A 25,626-nucleotide genomic window follows, 5' to 3' on the forward strand; every position below is an offset into this window, starting at 1 on the left:
CATCTCCAGCCTTGTTTTGGTGCCTTTAAACTCCTCTACGAGACTTGAGATAGGCAGCTCGAGGATGACGTGTCCATACAGACCGATGTTGCTTAGACATCTTGGGAATCCTAACACTTTCTCACATAGGAGTTGATCATTCTCTCCATGTTCTCAACTCTTGTGAGGAGAAAGTTGACTACTGTAAGTAGTCAACTTTATTCGGGGTAATAGGCCAAACTGTAAGCAACAGAGCTTTAGTTTGCCATTAAGCAAGGACTGGTCGATTTTCTTAAGGTCGCTGCTGACATCCTGCTTCAGATGCTGGACCTGCTTGCAGCCTTTGATGCTTGCAACCCAAGATTTCTCAGACACGGTCGGAAATGTACAACCTATTGTCTGATCTCTTACCTTTGATTATTGAGATGCTTCTTGATTTTGATGGATTAATCCTCATTCGGACGAAATTGGCAAATGTTTGAGGATTCCTCCTTTTGGAATCAGTACTTCGACAGCTCTGCGCCATGCTTTGGTTATAATTAGTTTCACCCATGTCACTCATTTATTTCAACAAGAAACATAGAACATCAGGAGCGTTGCTATATACCCTGTACAGGACACTGTTCGGGACCTGGGACTAATAACGCTCTTGCCCGCCTCACTGTGTTCACCACCTTTTTCCATTGCGGAGGGTTCACATCCATTTGGTGTTCTGGCTGCTCAATGGGTGGGATATCAGATGGAACTGCTACCGGATCATATCTCTTTGGATCAGAATGTGTTTTATCCAGGTGTTCTTCTAAGTCCTGCTTCGAGGTCCTCAGGGTTCCCCCCTTTGTGGTGAAGACAGATTTCACAAATTTGAAGTGGTCTTTAAAGAAACGTTTCCTTGTTTGTTCTTTTCTGAACTGAACTGGTGTTTCAGTAGTAAACTGAATAGGTGTTCTGCTCACCTCAAGATTGTCAGTCGGCGTTTGACTTTCTCCTGGAGTATGTTAATAATAATAAAGTAAATACAAAATGAACAAAAATACACAGAGTTCTGTGGAGCAGGAGGGTAATGCAGAGTTGGTAATAAAGTCACTATGAGTGTCTCTTTTGTACTCTTTTGACACTTATTTGATTTATTGTTTTTAAATTAAGTAGTTATTTATCCAGTTCTATGGTCATATTACTCAGGGTCTTATGTTATATAATTTAAGATCCATATTCTTAAATAAATGCTTAGTCATGTTTATTATTTGTAACAGTTAATTCAATTAAGCCAGATACAGCATATTTTGGTCCTGTATTCAGAATCTTTGGCCTGTGCTTATTCCTTTTACAAGGAAGAGTAATCTGAGACCAGAAGACTAGCAACTTTGGCTCGACCCAATCAGATACCAATTGTTAACCTGAGTCTCAGTTTGGTCTGTATGTGAGAATACAGAATACAAAACATTAGAATATTATTTTAACTAACTGGAAAAAAATACTTATTAAGACTAGAAACAACTATTTTTGACATGACAATATTTAAATGTATTGTTCCTGTATTTGAGTTGATGTTGTAGCTTTAAAACCTCATTTCAGTAGACTCATGTTTTGAATTCAGAAAGCATGAATTGTGTTTTAATCTTGTTCTTTGTACGGGCAGCTGAATTTCTATGATATAATTTTTGGTCTTGAAGAAACCATGGCAGTCTTAAAGTGTGAATATTTAAAATATCTTTCAGTTACTGCATACAACTTCGGTACAACAAGGCATTTACCAGTTTGAGATGAATAAAGTACATCTATCCATCTATAGCAGGGTTTTTCAACTAGTTTTGTCCCAGGGACCACTATTCTGACTAGAAAGTAATCCGCGGCCCACTGATGTGCCTACGGGTACGCGTGCTTACGTGTGTGTGAGTGCATGCATGTGGATAGAAGGAAGTTTTAAAATTGTTTTCCGTGTAGGTTTTATTTAAAAACCTTAAAAAAAAATCTATCAATCAATCAATACATTTTATTTGTATAGCCCATATTCACAAATTACAATTCATCTCATAGGGCTTTAACAGGGTGTGACATCCTCTGTCCTTAACCCTCAGCAAGAATAAGGAAAAACTACTAAAAACCCTTTTAACAGGGTAAAAATACGTAGAAACCTCAGAGAGAGCCACATGTGAGGGATCCCTCTCCCAGGACGGACAGAAGTGCAATAGATGCCACGTGCAGGAAAACATCTTCAAGATTAAAGATTATCCCGAAGGACAACCCCAACATGACATGCCAAGCAGTCCCGCTGCAATCACAGTCCATGGTCAGCAACCAGCAGGACCACGATCCACCATCCAGACCAGAACGCCACTCCAGTCACCGTCCACCGCCACGAGCCGCCAACACGAGCCGCCGCCACGGTCCTGGTCCAATGCCCGTACCCAATGCCAACGAGACACAGGGTCCGCCACCACCACCACGATCAGCCCACACGACACACAATCCGCCACACAGGGTCCGCCACCACCACCACCACGATCAGCCCACACGACACAGAATCCGCCACACTGGATCCACCACCGCAACCCCCGGTACGTGATCAACAAACAACTGGATCTGCGGGTGATAAAGCAAAGGGAATCCGGGGAAGGGGGATAGGGATGGAGAAGAGGAAGGAGAAGCTGGAAAAAGAAGCTCCGTGTGTCATGTGTCATAAAATAGAACAAGTAACGTTCTGCCACACTAATTAGCTCTAACTATAAGCTTTATCAAAAAGGAAGGTTTGTAGCCTACTCTTAAACGAACAGTAGGTGTCTGCCTCCCGAACTGAAAGTGGTAGTTTATTCCACAGCAGAGGAGCTTGATGGCTAAAAGCTCTGGCTCCTACTCTACTTTTAGAGACTTTAGGGACGACAAGTAGGCCTAAATTCTGGGAGTGGAGTGCTCTAGTGCAGGGGTGGGCAATTAATTTTCCCGAAGGGCCACATGAGAAACATGGACAGTTGTGGAGGGCTGGACCAATAAGCTGAACTTAATTCTACTCATATTAATTCTACAGGTAAGAGTAAATGTTATGGTTAGGCAATGAAAAAGTGAGGCAGGCAAAGTAATAACGCCAACAATATATCACACTTTAATCAACATTTACAAGAACAGTTGTGAGCAAAGTATGCAATTTTTTTGCAGTATTCCAAAGATCAGCTTTAAATTAACTGTATACAAAGTGCTATTACTATTTGCATATAGTCTAATCACCCCATTTGCGGTTTTTTTCTTGTTAAGTGAGAGAAATCTAGTCTGTTTTGAGCATGAACAAGTGCACTGAAGTCAAGTGGAATATCTGAGGTGGATATGCGAAGGACAGCTGACAGGTGATCATCAGTGAGAGAGGATCTGTATCCGGATTTGTTAAACTTCATCACAGAAAATGTTTGTTCACATATGTCAGTAGATCCAAGGAGAACCAACATCTTCTGAGCATGCCTCCTCATGTATGAAAAGTTCTCCTCTTTGAGAGAAGAATAAAACTCCAGCAGTGATGCTGACTTAAAGTGCTCTGCCAGCAGTGTACCTGCGGAGGTGATCCACTGATGGTGGGGCTTCTTTCAGTGTTGGCATGTGGTTGAGAATGTTACCCTCCAGCAAATAGGCCCTTGCCTTGCAGCTTGGTATTTAGCTCATTCATTAATGCAGTGACATCAACAGCAAATGCAAGATCTTCCATCCAGTCTGCATCTGAGATCTCTGGGCGGTCCTTGCCTTTCTTTTCACAAAACTCTTGAATCTCTGCTCTCAGGTCCCATACTGTTTTAAGCACTTTGTCCAGACTGAGCCATCTGACAGCTGTGTGGGAGCCTATGTCCCCATGTTCAGTCTCATGCTCCTCCAAAAGTGCAACAAACTGTCTGTGATTCAGCTCTTGCCCTGATAAAGTTAACTAATTTAGTTACAACATCAGTAACATGATTCATTTTTAGCACTGACTCACACAACACCTCCTGATGTATAATACACAGGCTTCATACACATTTTGACCAATGGATTTCCATGACTTTTCCATGACTTTCAATAACTTAAAACCAACTTTCCATGACCAAACATTTTGTGAGATCTCAGTGTATACATGCAAAAGAGACTGAAATTCTCATTGTTAGCTTAAATACTAAATTTAAAGCATACAGTAAACCTTGAATTACACAAATGAATGAGACAATAGTTTGATTGACGTCTGTTGTAACACATGGCATGTACTTTTCCATTTGTAGCCAAGCATGGTTAAATCTACACTTCCCTGGCGTAGTGCATTATCTCACCTGCTTCCCCACCGAACATTTCAATTAGTATGAGATAGTATGCCTACTTATATTTTGAGCGTATTTCTTTTAAAAGCATATGAATTAATTAAAACTCAGCGTCATGAACGACATGAAAATATGAATATAACAAATCTCCATGACTTCTCCAAAACTTTTGGGATTACATTTTTTTCAAGCACTTTTCCAGGACTGGAAATAAACATTTAACAATTCAATGACTTTTCCAGGTTTTTCATGACCGTGGGTTAATTTCCCTCAATTTATCTTGATTCCGCTTCAAAAGTCGTCCTTTTTACTGACCGCATTGCTGCCAGCTCCTCAGTAATCGCAAAGTCTTTCGTCATCCCACGTACAAAGATGAGTGAAGGCCTAATTATAGTCCTGCGACTGCAACCGCGGAAGGCCACGCAGCTGCATCGACGGACTCGTTTTGGTTTATGCTTCACTCACGTGTTGCGCATGTTGCAACGCAATTCACCGCCAGAACACTAGGCGGAGTAACGTTTTGTTTCGAAAACAAAACACACAAAGAAGAGACGTCTTCTTCTTCATCGAATCTTTATTTACATCGCCACTCCGGCTCCTAATAGCCTATTTCTGGCGGACAAATCCTCCAGTCAGTGACGGGTTATACAAGTGGTCATACTTTCGGATCTCTTCTGCCAAGTGCTCTTCTATTTGTTCCATATTCGTTCTTCTAAATCTTCCGTGATTTCCGCGTATTGTGGGGCATGAAACCGGAAACTAGACTCCAGACGGGATGTAGTAAGCAGACCAATCACAAGCCTTGCGGGCTGCGTGAGGCTCGCGTCGCTTTGTCGTGTAGTTACAAAAATTGGCGGACGCACGCAAGCCCGCAGAGGGCACGAAAGGGGCGTGTTGCGTGTCTTGCGTGCATGCGTGCGTCCGTGCAACACGAGTATAATTCGGCCTTCACTGGGCTGTGTCGCGGACATCACAGCCCTCATCCAGAGCCAAGGAGAAAAAGTCAAAATCGACTACTTTCTTTAGCAACTGAAGCCTGAGATTTCCCGCGATGTCCTCGATCCTTCTCGTTACGTTTCGTCCGGAAAAGTCTCTCCGTGCTTTGTCTCGTAGTGGCGGTTCAAATTGTAATCCTTAAAAACAGCGATCTTTTCTCCACAAACTAAGCACACGGCTTTCCGTTTGACTTCAGTAAATAAATACTTAGCAGTCCATGTCTCGTTACAAACTCTATCTTTCTTGTCTTAATAACGTGGGCTGACATTTTTGCGGACTAATAGCTAACTCACATCTCTTCTTAACTTCGTTTGCCAACACATCATCCACTCGCGGCATTCAGGATGTACGTCAGGTAAATGTTAAAAAAAGGCACCTTCAAAATAAAAGAAATGTTGTTGTATCCTCTGCATGATGTTCACTTATTTACGTGTGATTCCTAATATTCCGTTGACCTCACGCGGGCCGGTCACAGACAGCCAAAGGGCCGGATGCGGCCCGGGGGCCGTACAATGCCCAGGTCTGCTCTAGTGGGTTTATAAGGTACTAACAGCTCTTTAAGGTAAAATGGCGCCATATTATTAAGGGCCTTGAAGGTGAGGAGGAGAATTTTAAATTCTATTCTAGATTTAACTGGAAGCCAGTGTAGCGATGCTAATACTGCAGAAATGTGCTCTCTTTTCTTTGTTTTCGTCAGGACACGTGCTGTGGCATTTTGGACAAGCTGTAGAGTCTTTAACGACTTACTGCTGGAGCCTGATAATAATGACTTACAATAGTCCAGTCTCGATGTAACAAAGGCGTGGACTAGTTTTTCTGCATCTTTTTGCGAAAAGACAGGTCTGATTTTTGAGATATTACGCAAGTGGAAAAAGGCGGTTCTAGAAATTTGTTTTAAGTGACTATTAAAGGATAAATCAGGATCGAAGATCACTCCCAAGTTCCTGACTGTTTTGTTGGAAGCAAGGGCAATGTCGTCTAGCGCAGCTATATCATTAGATAATGTATCTCTAAGGTGTTTGGGGCCAAGTATTATAACCTCTGTTTTGTCTGAGTTTAATAAGAGAAATTTGCGGGTCATCCAGGTATTTATGTCCTTGAGACATGCTCGAAGTTTAGTTAATTGATTACTTTGTTCAGGTTTTATTGATAAGTATAACTGGGTGTCATCCGCATAGCAGTGGAAATTTACCGAGTGTGTCCTGATAATGTTTCCTAGTGGAAGCATATATAATGAGAATAAAATTGGGCCGAGCACAGAGCCCTGGGGAACACCATGGTTTACTCTGGTGCGCACAGATGACTCATCATTAATTTGCACGAATTGGGAGTGATCAGAAAAGTACGATTTAAACCAGTTAAGGGTGGTTCTATTAATGCTAATTAACTGTTTGAGTCTTTGTAATAGAATTTGATGGTCAATTGTGTCGAATGCTGCACTGAGATCTAACAGAACGAGGACAGACACAAGTCCCTGATCTGAGGCTATTAAAAGGTCATTAGTGACTTTTGCCAAGGCTGTCTCTGTACTGTGATTGGCTCTAAACCCCGACTGAAAGTTTTTATATATATTATTTTCCTGGAGAATCTCACACAGCTGAATGGCTACCACTTTTTCTAAGATTTTAGACATGAAGGGGAGATTGGATATTGGTCTGTAATTGGCTAAAACCTCTGGGTCTAGGGTGGGTTTTTTGAGAAGGGGTTTGATTACTGCTATTTTAAACGACTGTGGTACATAACCTGATGATAATGAGAGATTGATTGTATTAAGTATGGAACTATCAATTAGGGGCAGAATTTCTTTAAGTAATTTTGTAGGAATGGGATCTAAGATACAGGTTGTTGGTTTAGAACCTGAGATTAATTTGGTAAGCTGATCACAGGTGATCAGAGAGAAGCTGTCTAAGTAATGGGTAGGATTCTGGAGGTGTGACTCTGTCAGCCTGGCTACAGTGTTGAAGAGAAACCTGGGGTTGTTTTTATTCTCTTCTATCTTTTTTAGAGGGGCTATTGAATCTAATGTTAATCGTAATGAGTCTGCAGAGCTATCGACGAGGTGATCGATCTCAATGGAGCTCGGGTATATAGATATATCAACTTAAAAACCTCAAACAAATCAAGAAAAATCCCTGTTTATGCGTTTATTGTTTCTCAACCAGGGAACGTGGTAAGGTTGACTGTTATTGCAATAATTTTTTTGGGCTATTATGCCAATTTATTTTTCTTAGTACAAAGTATTTGTTTTTCGCTCTTTTCTTTTATTTAATATTTTCATTATTATTTCTGCCCTTTTGGGCCTTCTTTTTGGGAAGATAAAAATTCCCATCTTACAAACTACATCTCTAAGACCTCCTGAGAGTTTTTCTACATAGCTCAACTGCTCTTCTACATCTACCTTTAACATGCTGCATACACAGGGGAAAACTACTGGCAGTTTCTAGCCCCAAGACGGTTTCAAGGTTCCCCTCATCACCTTTATATTATTTTAGACACATTTTTCTTATTTTAGATATTTTTCAGTAATCTGGAAATATGTTGAATATCAAAGCGAATTTCGCGGACCCCCTGCGATGCCGTCACGGACCCCTGGTTGAAAACCCCTGATCTATAGTCTACCCATGTCTGTCCATCTGTCTGTCTATCTCTCTCACAAACAGAGTGCAATCTCTCATGACTTCTCAATCAGGTGTCTGACCCTTTAGGTTAGGGCTGCTCGATTATGGAAAAAATTATAATCACGATTATTTTTGGACAATATCAAAATCACGATTATTAATATGTGCCCTTATTCTGAAGTCTGTTTTATTTTTTAAATCACTTCCGTTTCCGGTAAACACTGAGGACGGCTGCGTCTTATTCCTCCGTCAAACCAGGATATCGGTAGCCTGACGTTGTCATCCTCATAATTCTAGTCAGAATATGAGTCCGATACCGCTCCATTGGGCTGTGATTATGGGGCGTGCTTCAACCCAAAAATGCCTCTTCGCTCAATTTGATAGACCTACAACCAATCAGAGCAATGTAGTATGTGACGTTTGTTAAGCGACGCATAGTTGTCAACAGAACTCAACTGCACGCACGCTGGAAGAAGTAGAAGAAGATCTTACCAACACAATCAGCAGTTTTGAGAGAAACAGTAACGCCGGGTTCACACTGGACTCGGAGGCGACGCCAATGCGCCGCGCCGCGCTAATAATATCGCCCGTTGATCCAGTAGAATAACAGCATATACTTACTTGTTGCTCCAACATTAAGCAACAGCGTCCCAATATTTGTCTTTTTTGGTGTTGTCTTTATACAACATGTTCCGAGGATCATACAACTCACTATACTTCTCCACTTCAATTATTAATTTAATGTCATCCATGGAGAAATGTGCTCTCTTTTCTTTGTTCTCGTCAGGACACGTGCTGCGGCATTTTGGACAAGCTGTAGAGTCTTTAACGACTTAGTGCTGAAGCCTGATAATAATGACTTACAATAGTCCAGTCTCGATGTAACAAAGGCATGGACTAGTTTTCTGCATCTTTTCGCGAAAGGACATGTCTGATTTTTGAGATATTATGCAAGTGGAAAAGGGCACACATCGCATTACAACTTTTATCAGTCAATTAATTTCTATTTGTATAGCACCAAATCCTCCTTTTAATTCAGCGGGGATCCTCTTCTCATATCAGTGGTGTCTAGAGAAGACTTTGACCTTGGCTATGCGCTCACACTTCCCCAAACACGACAGACCGCTGCACTACGTATCAAGGAGAGGAGACAGTGTCTCCGAAATTCCATAACAATCCCCTCTCTTATTGATCATAAGATCAATACTGATTTTGATGGAAGTTTTCTGGAAGCTGTTGAAAGGAGAACACAGGCAGCAACTGATGTCTTATGCAGAATATTTTAATGCAGGCTTGATGCATCAAGGAGACCAGAAGATGCTACAATATGCAAATGCTAACAGAGCAACGGTCACCCCCCAAGACTGAAGATGTCTCCCACAGCATCCCCATATAGTGTATCTCCCTCTACTTGTGTCACCCATTCTAACAGTACATCCATTAATGGCTAGAATTGCTGCCACTATGTTCCATGTAGGTTTTTGCATCATATAGGATAGTTAAGCCTAAAGAAATATTAAACTTTTGACTCAGGATATATGTTACCATCAGTAGACGTTGATGGGATGTATTAGGTTAGTATTCCAGCTTTTCTTCTTTCTTGTGTTTGATTGCGTGTGTATGTTTGTTTTATTCATGAATTGCCTCACAGGCTGGATCATACCGTCTTGCTGGATATTCCCCACCCCTGCTCTAATTGAATCTTTGAAATCCAACCACTCATATTGTATGGGTCAATAACCAACTGACCCGGAGCTTTAGACCTTCACACCCTTAAGACACTTTAATAATCCCATCAAATAGGCACACTAAAATGTATTAAAACAAAAGACAAGCTCAAACAAAGTGAAACTGGGAATGATGAATACAAATTGTTATATATAATTAATCACAAAAATTTAACAGTCCTGTAGATCATGTAGAATGTCTTATTTGTCTAAGGAATTGCAATAGGAATTTCAATACATGACACAGCAAACAATTATCTTCTGGTGTTTTAAAGAATCAAAGCAACAGAGGCACACTGTGGCAGTTGACCATGCCACAGGGCTCTCCCACACACAGCCAGAGACACAACTGTTGCTTTTCATCATGCTTTATTAACTCCCAAAACAAACTTAAAAACTCTAAACATAAAGCACCAGCAATTTCTGCTGGCGACTAGCTTTGCAGCATGTGTGGCTTTGTGACTGTCTCTGTGTCCCTGAGTCTCTCCCCTGAGGCAGCTCAGCCGCTGCCTTTTAAGCGCTCACCCGCGCTGATCAATCCTCTGGTGCAAGTGAAGTTACTCTCCCAGCCCCCTCACCTCTGCATACACTAATTAGACAAAAAATTCACAGTCTGATTACTAGAAATCACAATTGTAATGGAAAGCATGAGGGATTTGTCTACAGGTAGAAACAAACATGGATGCCCCCCCACCCCACAGGGAGTGAAGTCATGCAGACATATCTAGCTGGGGAAGGCAAGTCTGAAGAGGTGGGCTGGGGCGTTTTTGATGTGGGCTGGTAATGAGTTCCAGAGAGAGGGGGTGGCGACTCAAAATGCCCTGTCACCCCAGGTTTGGTGCTTGGTACTAGGGACATGAAGGAGGTAGGCATTAGCAGATCTGAGGTGCCGGGTAGGGGCGTGCTGATGGATAAGGTCTGAGAGGTAGTGGGGAGCCAGGTTGTTGAGGGTCTTGTAGGTGGTGTCGTGTATTCGAGTAAAACATGTTGACATGTGCTTAAAACATAATGATAGGCTTACACTTATGGTGCTTGCCCTCTGGACACTCAGAAATTCCCAGAGAGTCCACCAGATGTTTGTCTTATTTACTCTCTACCTTTTTGGTATGACCTTTGACCTAGGGAGTTGTCTTGACCAGCTGGTGGATGGAATCTTTTTGACCAATGTGTCTTCATGTTCGGACACAAAAATGTGCCCTTATTTAGTCAAACATCCCATAAGGGGACGTAATTTACCTGAAGTCAAGGGAGGAACCAATGTCCCTATATAACTGTGTGTAAGACCCCTGCAAGGCAGATTTTCACCATTTGGCTGTGTGATGTCTCCGGGTATACCATGGTGCCCGTCCTGACCTGTGAAACTTCTGTGTAATAAACTTTGTTATACTGAAGGTACTAGGTCCTCGGAGTCCTTTCTTCATCATCAACAACTTCTACAACATCATCGACCTCTCGGCTACATAGAATATACGATAGTGGTGAGTAGGATCTTGTAGGTTATCCTGTATTTTACCGGGAGCCAGTGGAGATCACGGAGGATTGGTGTGATGTGATCAGTTAAGCGGGTACCGGTAAGTAGGTGGGCAGCAGAGTTCTGGACATACAAGAATTTGTGAAGGACTTTGTTTGTGGCACCAAAGTGTAAACTGTTGCAGTAGTGAAGTCTGGATGTTACAAAAGCATGAATGAGTGTTTCTGCAGCAGTAGGTGGAAGTGAGGGTTGGAGAAGATAACAGAAGGCAAGGTAGTTCGCAAATAACTCACAAACACGCAGAAGTAACGTGACTCTTTACAGTCTTTGGCATTTTAGACCCCTGTGAGATGTCATCAGGATTAGAAGGGGGTGGAGCAGAGCATCGATCAGGAATACCCCCTGTCCTATTGGACTTCGCCAAATTGTGACATCCTCTGCCCTTAACTCTCAACAAGAGTAAGGAAAAACAATAAAAAAACTTCTTGACAGGAAAAACTTAGAAACCTCAGGAAGAGCTACATGAAAGGGATCCCTCTTCCAGGACTGATAAAAGTGCATTGGATGCCACAAGTAATAGGTATATTGTCAGGCTGTTTTGTTGATTTCTTTAGTTGCTGTGGCTGAGGGGTAGAGAGGTTGTCATCCAACCTGAAGGCCGGCAGTTCAATCCCCAGTCTGACCCATCTGCATGCCTAAGTGTCCTTGGGCAAGATGCTGAACCCTGAATGGCCCCCATAGAATAACAAAGTGCTGCGAATAGATGCACTGCATGAATATGTATGGGTGAATGTAAATCTGTACTGTAAAGCGCTTTGAGTGGTCATCAAGACTAGAAAAGCGCTATATAAATACAAAACCATTTACCAAAGGTGATATTGATGTGTTAACTCTATCATATAAAATGCATATGCAAGCTCCCTGTTCATTTTGATGTAGATAGTTTTAAAGGATTTTTTTTACAAGGCAAGGAACAGTTAATTGTATATAAAAAAATCTAAAGAATGTAAAGAAAATAATCTGATAATCATTTTTTTTTATGCACAGTTCAAATCCATGGCTCTGTGGATCAGGTTCTGGGGTAGTTCTAGATATTTTGAATCTCTACTACTTGTTCTGACCACTTTTTTTCATTAGGGCAAGGGATAATATTAATGTTATAGGAGATTAGGAAAAGAGGGCATTAATTGTTTCAAAAGACATTGACATTTTGCCAAATTTATGACACTGGGGGGCGCCAAATAGCTTTCTGCTGAATGTAAGACTCATTACAAATCTTCAGATAGAAAGTGTAATCTGACACTTATTGAAAAAGACAGTGTAATTATTGTAAATGATTCTGTATCAGGTCCTTGGTCTAAATTTGTTAAGAAGGGACAGAAGAATCAGAAATACTTTATTGATCCCAGGTGGAAATTGTGTTTGTTACAAAAGCTCCATGCAAAAGTAGAAATATAAGCATATAAAGGTTAATAGATAATTGAATAAAATTTTATAATATTTGAAATATATATGTACATTGAGTATTTAGTGCAAGCATGGATATGTGCGGATATTGCTTGCATTGTAATGAGTCCGGTCTATTGACTCAGAGTGTCTGACACACAGAGGAAGGATTTGTGTAGTTGGATGGCCACAGGCAGGAATGACTTCCTGTGGCGCTCTGAGGTGCATGTGGTGCAGTGTTTGACCAGCACGTCATGGAGAGGTTGGGAGACATCGTCCACGATGGTAGACAGCATCCTCCTGTCTGACACCGCTGTCAGAGAGTCCAGATCCACCTCCACATCGTCACTGGCCTTGAAGATCAGTTTGTTGAGTCAAAACATCCTCAGCATAGTCCGGCAGATGTTGAAGGGCCTCAGTCTCCTCAGGAAATAGAAGCGGCCCTGGCCCCTCTTGTAGAGGGCATCAGTTTTCTTAGCCCAATCCAGTTTACCAGTCAATGAACACTCCCAGGTATTTATACTACTGAGCTAACCATGTATCGTAGAGCACTGTTGGTGTGGCTCAGCTGTCAGCCTTTACTCGGCCCACCTCAGCTCAAGTCGCGCCCCTCCTTTCATCACCTCCTCCTCCATTCATCACCTCCTCCCTCCCTGACTCTCTGGACCCTCTTCAGTTTGCCTACAGGTCAAATAGGTCGACTGCAGATGCCATCTCCCTCACCCTCCACACTGCCCTCTCCCACCTGGTCCAGAGGGACACATATGTGAGAATGCTGTTCATCGACCACAGTTCAGCATTCAACACCATAGTGCCCCTTAAGCTCGTCACCAAGCTCAGAGACCTTGGGCTCAACATCGCCCTCCGTGAGTGGATACTGGACTTTCTGACGGGCAGACCACAGGCGGTGCGTATCGGCAGCACCACATCCTCCAGCCTGACTCTCAACACCGGTGCCCCCCAGGGCTGCGTGCTCAGTCCTCTTCTGTACTCCCTGTTCACGCATGACTGCGTGGCCACCCACAGCCCCAACACCATCGTTAAGTTTGCTGATGACACCACTGTCATAGGCCTGATCACCGGCGACGATGAGAAGGCCTACAGAGAGGAGGTCAGAGCCCTGACATCTTGGTGCCAGGACAACAACCTCCATCTCAACGTCAGCAAAACGAAGGAGCTGATCGTGGACAACAGGAAGAGACGAGGAGAAGAACACGCCCCCCTCTCCATCAACGGGACCACGGTGGAGCGAGTAGGCTGCGGAAGCTCCACATGGACTCCAGGATCCTCTGCAACTTCTACAGGTGCACCATAGAGAGAGCTGCAGCTGCACCGCTCTGAACCGTAAGGCTTTACAGAGGGTGGTGAAGTCTGCCCAGCACATCACCAGGACGGCGCTACCATCCATAGAGGACCTCTACACCCAGCTGTGCAGGAAGAAGAGCAGCCGGATTATTAAAGACCCCTTTCACCCCAGCCATAAACATTTTTGCCTGCTGCCGTCTGGCCGACTGTACCGCAGCATCCGGGCCCGCACCACCGGGCTCAGAGACAGTTTCATCCCCCAGGCCATAAGACTTCTCCTCTCCGTGACATATTTGCATATTTGCACTATTGTTGTTTTATTTTCTCCTCAGCTGTTTATATATATATATTTAGATATATACTTTATTTTCTATTTAAAATTTTGATATTCTATTTTATTCTATTTTATACTATTTCTATTTTATTTTATAGGTTGTACTAACTTGAGCATTGCTAGAAGAGAGCCTGAGACTCAAGCATTTCACTGCCAGCGACCGCTTAATGTTATTGTTGTGCATTTGACAATAAAAAAAATCTTGAATCTTGAATCCTCTCTGACCATTAATGGATTAGCTAGGAACTAGGAGGAGTCAGGCACCGGCAAGATGGTGACGGGTGGCATGTACTATGAATCTCAAATTCACTCTTTAGAATCCAATGGGTGACGTCACGAACACTACGTCCATTTTTTATACACTCCATGGATTTAACCCTGTGAGGGCAACAATTAGTGGTTACATTTTGAAGGTGTTTGTGAGTGATTAAAGACTACTCTGTTCTCTCTGCATCACAGAGGTGCTAGGAAAGTGCTACAGGGATGTAGAGTTGTTGTGGTTATAGCTGTGTTGCAAAGATTGTCACTCCAATGTCGTCCTGTTAAAAAGCTGCTCTGATTGAAAACTTGTTTTTCTCAAAATTAGTACTGCTCATAAACTGCTCATATGACTTAATCAATCAATAAAAAATGTTTTATATAGCCCATAATCACAAATCACAATTTGTCCCATAAAACTTAACAAGTTGCATTATCTTCTGCCCTTAACCCTCAACAAGAATATAGGGAAAAACTACCAATAATCCCTATTACCGGGGGGGTCGTAGAAACCTCAGAGAGAGCCACATGTTAGGGATCCCTCTCCCAGGACAGACCGAAGTGCGAGCATCAGCAAGAGAACAGTATTTACAACATTGATTAGATGAAACACCTTGTAACATATTGGAAAGTGTGTTTATGTTTTTAAAGTATTTGTAAAAAAAGGAAATGTCTGATAGAGATGATGGGAGCAACAATGCCAAATTACTTTGTAACTAGGCTTGCAAGCAAGTATGAGCATGCCCTCGCCTGCCGACATTGGGGAAGTGACACGACCACGCCGAAGCTGCGCGTCCCAGCCAGCACACCCACCAAGGGGCACTTGCTTGGGAAGGATGTTAGAGCTCGTCCCTGCATCCATCGCGTGGCACGGAGTCTGGATTCGGCTGTGCAAATGTCAGTTATTCCATTGAAATTTTACCCAGAGAGGTGGTGTACCAAAGAAAATTCCAGGTAGGTGTAAACCTACTTGGCAATAAATCCTATTCTTTGCCAGGCCATAGGAACCCCCCTGACGAAATCTCAACGGAAAAATATAACTTCCATACAGTACGTCCCTAACATGACGTACTGTAAATATGAAGTTGATCGGATAATCTGTACTTTTCTCTACTGCTTTGTCCTCACAAAACATATGTTAAGGTACTTTACAAATATAAGCCATTATTATTTATTATTATGAAATCTTTAGGAGAAGTAGGATTTTGTATCATGGTCAAAACTCATGATACACGTGTGACTAATTTAATTTCTGTAGGCGAGAGTAAATCAATAGAAAGCCGACAGAGAGCACCTCATTCAATGTAAGCAAGGGGCGGGGGGGTGTCTTTTACCCGAGCGAGTGTGGTCATGGGATTTTCATTGTGTTGCTGCTGTCTGAATGGTATGGGTCCTCCGGTAGCTCCAGTCTGCTCATTGATGTCAAAGAAGCTAGGGTAGTTTTCCTGCTCCCATCCCTGTTTTTTTCAATAGGCAAGTGTTCGGGTCATTTTCACCTGTGTTAGAGGGTAACATTTTTGGGGAATATGATATAAGTTGTAAATGATGCAGGGAGACTGTGCCTTCACCGGACATGTCCCAGGAACGGCTGGACCGAAGAACAAGTCCCCAACTTTTTTTTTTTTTTTTTTCTTTAACAACTAATTTTAGAACCTATTTATAGGGTTCCCCCCATGATACCTTTTTTTTCGTTTTATGTTGTATCAGGGAAAATAAAAGAAGAATACTTAAAATTGCCATATATTGTTGTACATTAATATATTTTGATGAGAAGTATTATTTATCACAGCCGCCCATCAGTTAGCGATGGTGTTACTAATTGTAGGTTATTGTCTTAGGGGATCAAAGGACAAATCAAGATCAAAGATCACTCCCAAATTCCTGACTGTTTCACTGGAAGCAAGGGCAATGCCATCTAGTAGCTATAACATTAGATAATGTATCTCTAAGGTGTTTAGGGCCAAGTATTAGAACCTCTGTTTTATCTGAGTTTAAAGGGGACATATTATGAAAATTCCACTTTTGTAGTGCTTCTACACGTTAATTTGGGTATCTGGCATTTCTACGGCCCCAAAAACTCTGGAAAAAAACAACGTATATAAAAGTACGTATTTTTCCAACCATGCCCATGTAGGGAGTCTCGCTACATGGCCTTGGACCACACCCCACCATCATCTCACCGGCTCCGGGGAGAGACGGCCCGGCTCCCCGGCTAGCATTAGCTCGCGAGCTAACGCCCTCCATCCTCTCCCTAAATCTTAATCCATGATGTGGCCACTGCTGCGGCCCTGGTTCGGCTGACGATAAGGCAAAGGGACTCCGGGGAAGGGGTCAAGTCAGTTACATGTATTGATGAGATATGAATTACTTTGATGTGATAAGGATGGAGAAAAGGACATGACCTATGAATGTGAATTAGTTAATTTTCTACTGTATTAGCTGAACTTGGAACTCGTTAGAATTCATTTTGAACTGGCTCAACACTGCTTCTACAGATGGGCTCAGATTCAGATTTCAAATTCACATTTAATTGTGTTAAGATTTGGTTGTTGTTTGATTTAAAAAATAAAAAATATTTTTATTCAACCATCCTATATTTGCAAAAAAAATTTAAAAGAATAAAGGCTAAGATGCTGCAGTTGTTTAGGATAAAGGTTCTTTGAGTTTGATAAAAAATAAATAAAATCCTAAATAACATCATCCTATGTTTGCTCAGAGGAGAAGCTGGAAAGAGAAGCTCCGTGTGTCATGTGTCATAAATTCCATTTGCATCAGGTGTTTTTGCCTTGTAGGGCCGAACTTGAGGGTACACTGAGGCTCAAGTTAAATCTGACTGGCTACTGGTTTGTATGGCAGTTCTATGAAAGCCATGTGGCCCACTCAGTAGATCAGACATCAATACCTCTGTGCCTTTTTAAACTAAGCGTTTCCCATTTTAGAACCTAGGACAAGTTAAGTTCTGCCGCACTAATAAATGCATACCGCCAGTTGATGTTATCGACCTTCTAGACCTATAGCAGCAGAACTAAGAGCAGGTCTAAGACAACCCTGGACCAGCTCTAACTATAAACTATGAGACTGAGGTCCTTCGGAGTGTGCAGGACAATATTAAGGAAATTTTATGACACTGTGGTGCCTTTTGCAGTGTTCTACGCTATTGTCTGCTGGGGGTTTGGATGAAGTGAGAGGGACAGGAAACAACTAAATATACTGGTTAGGAGAGCTAGCTCAGTCTTGGACTGCCCTCTGGATTCCACTGAGGAGGTGGGTGAGAGGAGGAATTAAATTCAAAGAATTCAATCATCGACAAAACCTCTCACCCCCTTCATGACCCAGTGGGGGCCCTTAGCAGCTCTATCTGCAGCAGACCACAGTGTAAGAAGGAACAGTTCTGCAAGTCCTTCATTCCTACTGCTGTCAGACTGTACAACACCATTCAGAAGGGAAAATAAATGCTGCTCTGGTCATGTTACTTACACTATTTGCATTATTCTTAAGAGAGAGCTACTTTTTGCACATTTGTTTTTATGTACAAACTAGAGCTGTCAAACAACATTTTAATCAGATTTACTATTGACTAAAACATGCCAAACCATAATTCAATTCTGCTGTCTCTTTGCTATACCTCTTAGCAAACATAGGATGATGTTATTCAGGATTTTTTTCAAACTCAAGGAATCTTTATCCTAAACAATTGCAGCATCTTAGCCTTTGCTCTTTTAATTTTTTTTTGCAAATATAGGATAGTTGAATTAAACTTCTTTTTTTTCTTTTTTAAATCCATCAAACAACCAAATCTTTACACAATTAAATGTGAATGTGAAATCTAAATCTGAGCCCATCTGTGGAAGCAGTGTTGAGCCAGTTCACAATTAATTCTAACGAGTTCCAAGTTCAGCCCATGCAGAAGAAAATGAACTAATTCACATTCATAGGTCATTTCTATTGGGATGATTTAGGTGACAAGCGTAGGATCACGTGTTTGGTTATGACTCAATGGTGTTGGTAATTCGTATTTCACTGTTCTTCTACAAACTCACTGACCTGCCGCTTAATGTGAACGAGTCCTGATCTCACTGCGTGTGTGCGGGAATGGGTACATGGAGCGGGAGTACAAGCGTTCTGTTCTTATGTACAAACCAAATTTTATTTACCCGTACAATCATCCTGTGTTTATACAATGTACATATTCAGCATTTTCGGTTTTTATTTTAATTCTTTATTTTTATTCAATTGTCCTTTTTATATTTCTTTAGTCTCTTGTCTACCTCATTCTGACCCGCCTAATGCTGTAACAAGTGAGTTTCACCGATGTGTGGATCAATAACATTTTATCCTATCTTGTGTTACCCAAGACCCAGAATGGGAAAAGTCCTCTGTCCTGTTTGGGGAGTACAACCCCTCTCCCTCTATTCTTAGGCTTTCTCATGATTATGATAAATTCTGTCTGCAGCACATGTGCATGTTGAGGGTTGGTCACAATAGTGAAAGGGGTCAACCTCATTACAGAAGAACAACTACAAATGGCAGCCATGGGACATGATGAACACCACCCAAGGGTCAGTCCCCAGACAAAATTAACTTGACGCATTTCCAAACTCTGGCCCATGCATACAAACATTTTGGAGATGGGAAAGTGGCGATGTAGACGTGAGGTGGTGAACTGAAGCCAGATTATTGATCCACTTCATCTTTAACATTAAAACCAACAGCTTTAGTTGTGCTAGCGCGACATAACTGTTCCACACTAACCTTTGTAATTGCAAAATATATAAAACATCGTACAGCACCCAGTCATTAACAATTTTTAATAAAATCTTCTATCACTGTGTATCATTGAATTGCCGCAAACGTGTCTGTGCCATCAGGGGCACTGAGAACACAGAGCGCACTTGAGATCACTAAAAAAATAAAGAAATATTCACTTTCCAAAACATATCCCAGAGTGGAGGTTAGGATCCACTGATGTGAAGTAATTGGTCCAATTGCTCGAAATACTTTAATACTTCTGTGACACTGGTGAGTAATGCTTCGTGATGGATGCAAGCAGATGGAAGGATGAGGCGGAAACGAGGGTTCAGCGATCACAATGATTTTTTGACCCATGACAATAAATGATCAGCTGATAAATATTCTATAGATCTGTGATCTGTGATCTTTGTGCTGAACTGAGTCCAGTATCACACAGATCATCCGATGTAACCGAACCATCCCAGTATAAATACAAGCATATAATAATAATTATGTTAAATTGTATAGATTAGAGACATGACAACTGCTCTGAATTTTAGAATCCTGCAGTTTTTGATGATTAAAATATGAACAGGTGATTAACAAGTTCCCCCACATTCTGAAAGTGTTTGTTTTTTTGCTTCCATCTTTGAATTGGATCAAATATATTCCATGCTCTTCTTTCTATCGTCGTTAACTCTCACTCACAGTATTAAAAGTGTATTTTTTTAATTAATCACATCACTGCTGTCCCATAAAAGTATCATGTGCTACAACCCAGCCCCTCCTTAGGCCTCTGCTAGCTCCTTTTTTAAGGTGGGAGAGGCATGAGAACGCCATCTGAAGTCTACCTTCCTGTTACTGACCGAACATGTTAGAAAGTTAGAGACAAATGATGGTGCCATTGTTAGACGATGTGTCGGTGTAGTCATAGCTCAGCGAGGGTAGCATGCCATCCATAGCACCACAACTCTTGCTGGGGTTGGTAGCTTGTCAAAGAACACAACTTTTGGCCCCATCCTTCTCAAATCGAGAGATGGTTGCCATGAGGTTTAGAGGGAGGACAATAGCCAGAGCCCTGGCTGACCTGCCAATGACCTCTTCTAAACACCAAGCTAATTATCCTCTCAAGGTGCTGCCTGACATTTGCTTACCACAGGATAATTAGTTATCCTAAGAAGAGAAGATAGTCTCTGAGACCAAGTCCTCTCCCTATAGCTCCTCCTCATCTAACACTAGAGAGGGAGGGAGGGGATAACATGAACTTCTGTCAGCCAGGGGATGGCAGGAGGGCAGGGTGACCTGCCGGGGCCCAGAACACTGCCTCCATCCCTTTGAATCTTGCCCCAGTCTCCCAAATATTCCTTTTAGATTTTTCCAGTAAATGTTGCAGGCTTACTTCCCAAACAGCAGCATTCACAACCTATACAACCCTATGGCCTGGAAAGCTGGAAAAGGCTGACTCCACTTGACGTGATTTCGAACCAGCAGGGGGACACCAAAAAAGTCTCTTTTGTAATCATTTTCTCTCCCCATTTTTCCTAATTGTCTTTCTTTCGAGTTAGCTTGCTCCTTAATTTTTCTCTCTAAAATATACAAAATAATGCTCATGTAAATTGCCACTGATTAGCTCTTCCACATTAGTGGATTAGAAAGGCAGACTCTCTACTATCTGAGCTACACAGATATCAAATCAAAACAAATCATATATCATTTATTGTCCTCTTTTGTACAAATTTTTTGTACAACAAACAACAACAAAAGTGTACACAAAGACAGATCATGTAAGACCCAGAATAATAATGCAGAGTAAAAGTGAATTGAATATTGCCCCTTACCTAAAACATTTTTAAATTATAAAATACTAAAAGGATATAACTCGTTAAAGATGAAAAACAGGAAGTGATATTAAACTCAAACACCAAATTTAAAATGTGCCAGACAAAGTGACAAGGTTAATGAGATAGTGATAATATCTCAATTATTAGTGATCAATGAGATCCTTATTGGGTAGTTTGATAGACATTGGGATGTATGAGAGCTTGAGGTGGTTGGTTTTACCCCAAACGTCTTGCTGAAGGTAGCTAGTCAAATTCGGAGAACAGCATGTGGGACGGGTCATTGAGGATCCTGTGTGCAAGTCTGACCACAGAACCTTCGTAGATGGTCAAAGGGGAAGGATCCTTTTTGCTCATCACTTTAATAACCGTTTTTACCACGTTCTCAATTTTTATTTTATCAGGACTGTGAGAGTAGTTAACCCTTCTGCCATTCTGTATCTAATTATGCTTTCTAGCAAAGCAGCTTAAAATATTAACTTAATGTCAGTGCTCAGACCAGTCTAAGTCTGCGTAGGAAGTGCAGCCTTTTAGCTAACTTTACACACAAAAAGTCTTCATGGCCACTCCATTTCAGATCACAGTGCAGCTCCGTCCCCAGATATTTAAAAGTGCTCACCTGCTGGAAATCTTTGTCACCGATTATGACCGGCGCGTGGACTCTCAGCTCTCTGGGATAGTATATCATCTCCTTCGTCATTTTAATGTTAAAAATTAGATGAAAACAAAAACAACCCCAGGTTTCTCTTCAGCACTGTAGCCAGGCTGACAGAGAGTCACACCTCCACCCAACCCAGTATTCCTCGATCCCTAATAATATTCTAAACCAACAACCTGTATCTTAGATCCGATTCCGACAAAATGACTTACTAAGAAATTCTGCCCCTAATTGATAGTTCATTACTTAATACAATCAATCTGTCATTATCATCAGGTTATGTACCACAGTCCTTTAAAATAGCTGTAATCAAACCCCTACTCAAAAAACCCACCCTAGACCCAGAGGTTTTAGCCAATTACAGACCAATATCTAATCTCCCCTTCATGTCTAAAATCTTAGAAAAAGTTGTAGCCAATCAGCTGTGTGAGTTTCTCCAGGAAAATAATATATATGAAGACTTTCAGTCGGGGTTTAGATCCAATCACAGTACAGAGACAGCCTTGGCAAAAGTCACTAATGACCTTTTAATAGCCTCAGATCAGGGACTTGTGTCTGTCCTCGTTCTGTTGGATCTGGGTGCAGCATTCGACACAATTGACCATCAACTTTTATTACAAAGACTCAAACAGTTAATTAACATTAATGGAACCACCCTTAACTGGTTTAAATCGTATTTTTCTGATCGCTCCCAATTCGTGCAAATTAATGATGAGTCATCTGTGCGCACCAAAGTTAACCATGGTGTTCCAGAGGGCTCTGTGCTCGGCCCAATTTTATTCTCATTATTTATGCTTCCAATAGGAAACATTATCAGGACACACTCGGTCAATTTCCACTGCTATGCGGATGACACCCAGTTATACTTATCAATAAAACCTGAACAAAGTAATCAATTAACTAAACTTCGAGCATGTCTCAAGGACATAAAAACCTGGATGACCCACAATTTTCTCTTATTAAACTCAGATAAAACAGAGGTTATAATACTTGGCCCTAAGCACCTTAGAGATACATTATCTCAAGATATAGCTGCACTAGACAACCTTGCCCTTGCTTCCAATGAAACCATCAGGAACTTGGGAGTGATCTTTGATCCTGATTTGTCCTTTAAGTCACACCTAAAACAAATTTCTAGGAAAACCTTTTTCCACTTGCGTATTATCTTACAGGCTTACTTGTCGTCCCTAAAGTCTCTAAAAGTAGAGTAGGAGCCAGAGCTTTTAGCCATCAAGCCCCCCTCCTGTGGAATAATATACATATACATATATATATATATATTCAGTTCGGGAGGCAGACACCATCTGTTCGTTTAAGAGTATGCTCAAAACTTTCCTTTTTGAAAAAGCTTATAGTTAGAGCTAATTAGTGGTGCAGAACGTTACTTGTCCTATGTTCTAAAATAGGAAGCGTTTAGTTTAAAAAGGCATAGAGGTATTGATGGCTGATCTACTGAGTGGGCCACGTGGTTTTCATCGTACTACCATACAAACCAGTAGCCAGTCAGATTTACCTTGAGCCTCAGTGTACCCCCAAGTTCAGCCTGTATCATTGATTACAAGGCAAAAAACCCTGATGACCCTAAGACGCAAAGGGAATTTATGACACATGACACATGGAGCTTCTCTTTCCAGCTTCTCCTTCCTCTTCTCCATCCCTATCACATTGAAGTAAGTCATATCTCATCAGTACATGTTACTGACTTGACCCCTTCCCCGAGTCCCTTTGCTTTATCGCCCGCAGATCCGGGCCCGCTGTGGCCGCACCATGGATTACGATTTGTGGATCGTGCATCAGAGGTCGCAATGGTGGATCCAGTTGGGCGGATTCTATATCGTGCTGGCTCATCGTAGTGGGAATGACGGATCCTTTGTCACGTTGTCACGTGTCATGTTTGTCACGTTGGAGTAAGATAATGGTGGTGGACCACCATGATGATGGATCTTAATAAGCGGCAGTGGACAATGACTGTGGACTATAGTGGATCCGACCAGGATGATGGATCATTATCTTGCTGGCTGCTGACCATGGACTGATTGCAGCTTGACTACTTGACATACTGTATCGTATTGAAGTTATCCTTCAAGATGTTTACCCTCATCAATGCTGCTAAAAAACTTTAATCTTGATGATGTTTTCCTGCACTTGACATCTATTGCACGTCTGTCTGTCCTGGGAGAGGGATCCCTCACATGTGGCTCTCTCTGAGGTTTCTATGTATTTTTACCCTGTTAAAAGGGTTTTTAGTAGTTTTTCCTTACTCTTGCTGAGGGTTAAGGACAGAGGATGTCTCACCATGTTAAAGCCCTATGAGACGAATTGTAATTTGTGAATATGGGCTATACAAATAAAATTTGATTTGATTTGATTTGATATCAGTCTATAAAGGTTTCAATCTCATCCAGGTACGATGTGGAGCAGTCATCCCTGTGCAACAAGCTTAAAATCATTGTATCAGAAAATGTGATGATGGAAGTATGGGGTCATCTGCTCCTGCATTCATTAATGTATAGCGTGTAGAGGAAAGGAGAGCTCACACTGCCTTGTGGTACCCCGTGCTACAGTGTTTGACCCTGGATAGTGAGTTATTTACCTCCACCTGCTGAAACCATGTATGATAGTAGGATTTACATGCATGTCGTTTCGCATCTGGACCAGTGGGTATAGTTGCCTAGCTCACTGAGGATAGTGTTGAAGTGTGGAGTAGTCATACCTCAGACTCAGAAACTCTTTCAGTGTACAATCTTCACTTAATGGCGTCCATGTTAATTTGTTTTTTAACCTCATTACTTCTACGTATAGGGGTTAGTTCAACTCCAATCAGTATACAGCATTTACATTTCACCTTATTGCTTAGTCCCAAAAAACAAAAACAAAAAATCTTATTTTCAGAAACAAAATGATCTCTGTACAATACGAATGTACCGTATTGTCCTTTCACATGGAAGATCTGTCATCTATTACCTTGGTTTTCAGCAGGATATCTGATTGATGTTGATTATGGGCCTCTGCCTTATATCTTGTTTTAATAAAGTAAGAAGATAACACACAAGACAATAGGAGGCCAATTACAGAAATAATATTGAACTACACTTTTAAAAATGATTACCATATCTCTTTGTCCTTTCTTTCTCAGACTCTCCTTATTTGTCCCTGTTTTCTCTTTCTCTCTCTTGAATGTTTATTTTCATGTCTTTCTCTTAAAAACGTTTTTTTTAATCATGTGTAGGCCATCATGTGAAATACCCGGAGTGAGTGAAAATGTGTGTCTGTGAACGCTCACCCCACTCGCTCAGAGCGGCAAACGCAGTTAGTGGAAACGGTGAAAACACAGCGTTTCTCTCTGATCACTGCTGCTTCATGATCAGAGCAGACGCTGCATATGGTTTGTACCGAGCTGAAGTTTCTGTGTCCTCCTTCACTCTGACCTGCTCTCTCTAAACAATCACTGGTTTACTAGGACCTGATCAGCACATGAAGTAACTTAGTATTTATTCGATTTTATGAGGTTTATGAGGCTGCATTTAAACATCATGAAAAATTACTCTGCAACATTTTGTGCTCAGTACAACACGAGACGTGACACTCACAGTCAGGACACGTTGTTAAAGTGACCGGATCGACACGACTCATGATCCGACACCATCGATTAATAACGAAACACATGATCATAAGCTTGTCATCTAAATCATCCCATAGAACGAATGAAAGTGAACTAGTTCATTTTCATCTGTATGAACTGAACTTTGAACTCGTTCTTTTTAAGTGTTTGGCGCAACACTGCTCGTCAGTTTCTGTTTACGCCCCGAATCACTTCCGTGGACACTCTCATGGAATAGGGGGGAGGTGGTGTTGCTGAGACAGTAGTCACTCATAAATTATAATTACATTCTTACATACATTCTAATGCCATTTTAAAGTCTAGATTTTTGGAATAAATTAATAAATTAACGAAGAGTAAAAAATAACATGAGACCTTTGCCTAATGGTTAAGTCCGCT

This window comes from Pleuronectes platessa, chromosome 11, assembly GCF_947347685.1.
Source record: "Pleuronectes platessa chromosome 11, fPlePla1.1, whole genome shotgun sequence".
Lineage (NCBI taxonomy): Eukaryota > Metazoa > Chordata > Actinopteri > Pleuronectiformes > Pleuronectidae > Pleuronectes > Pleuronectes platessa.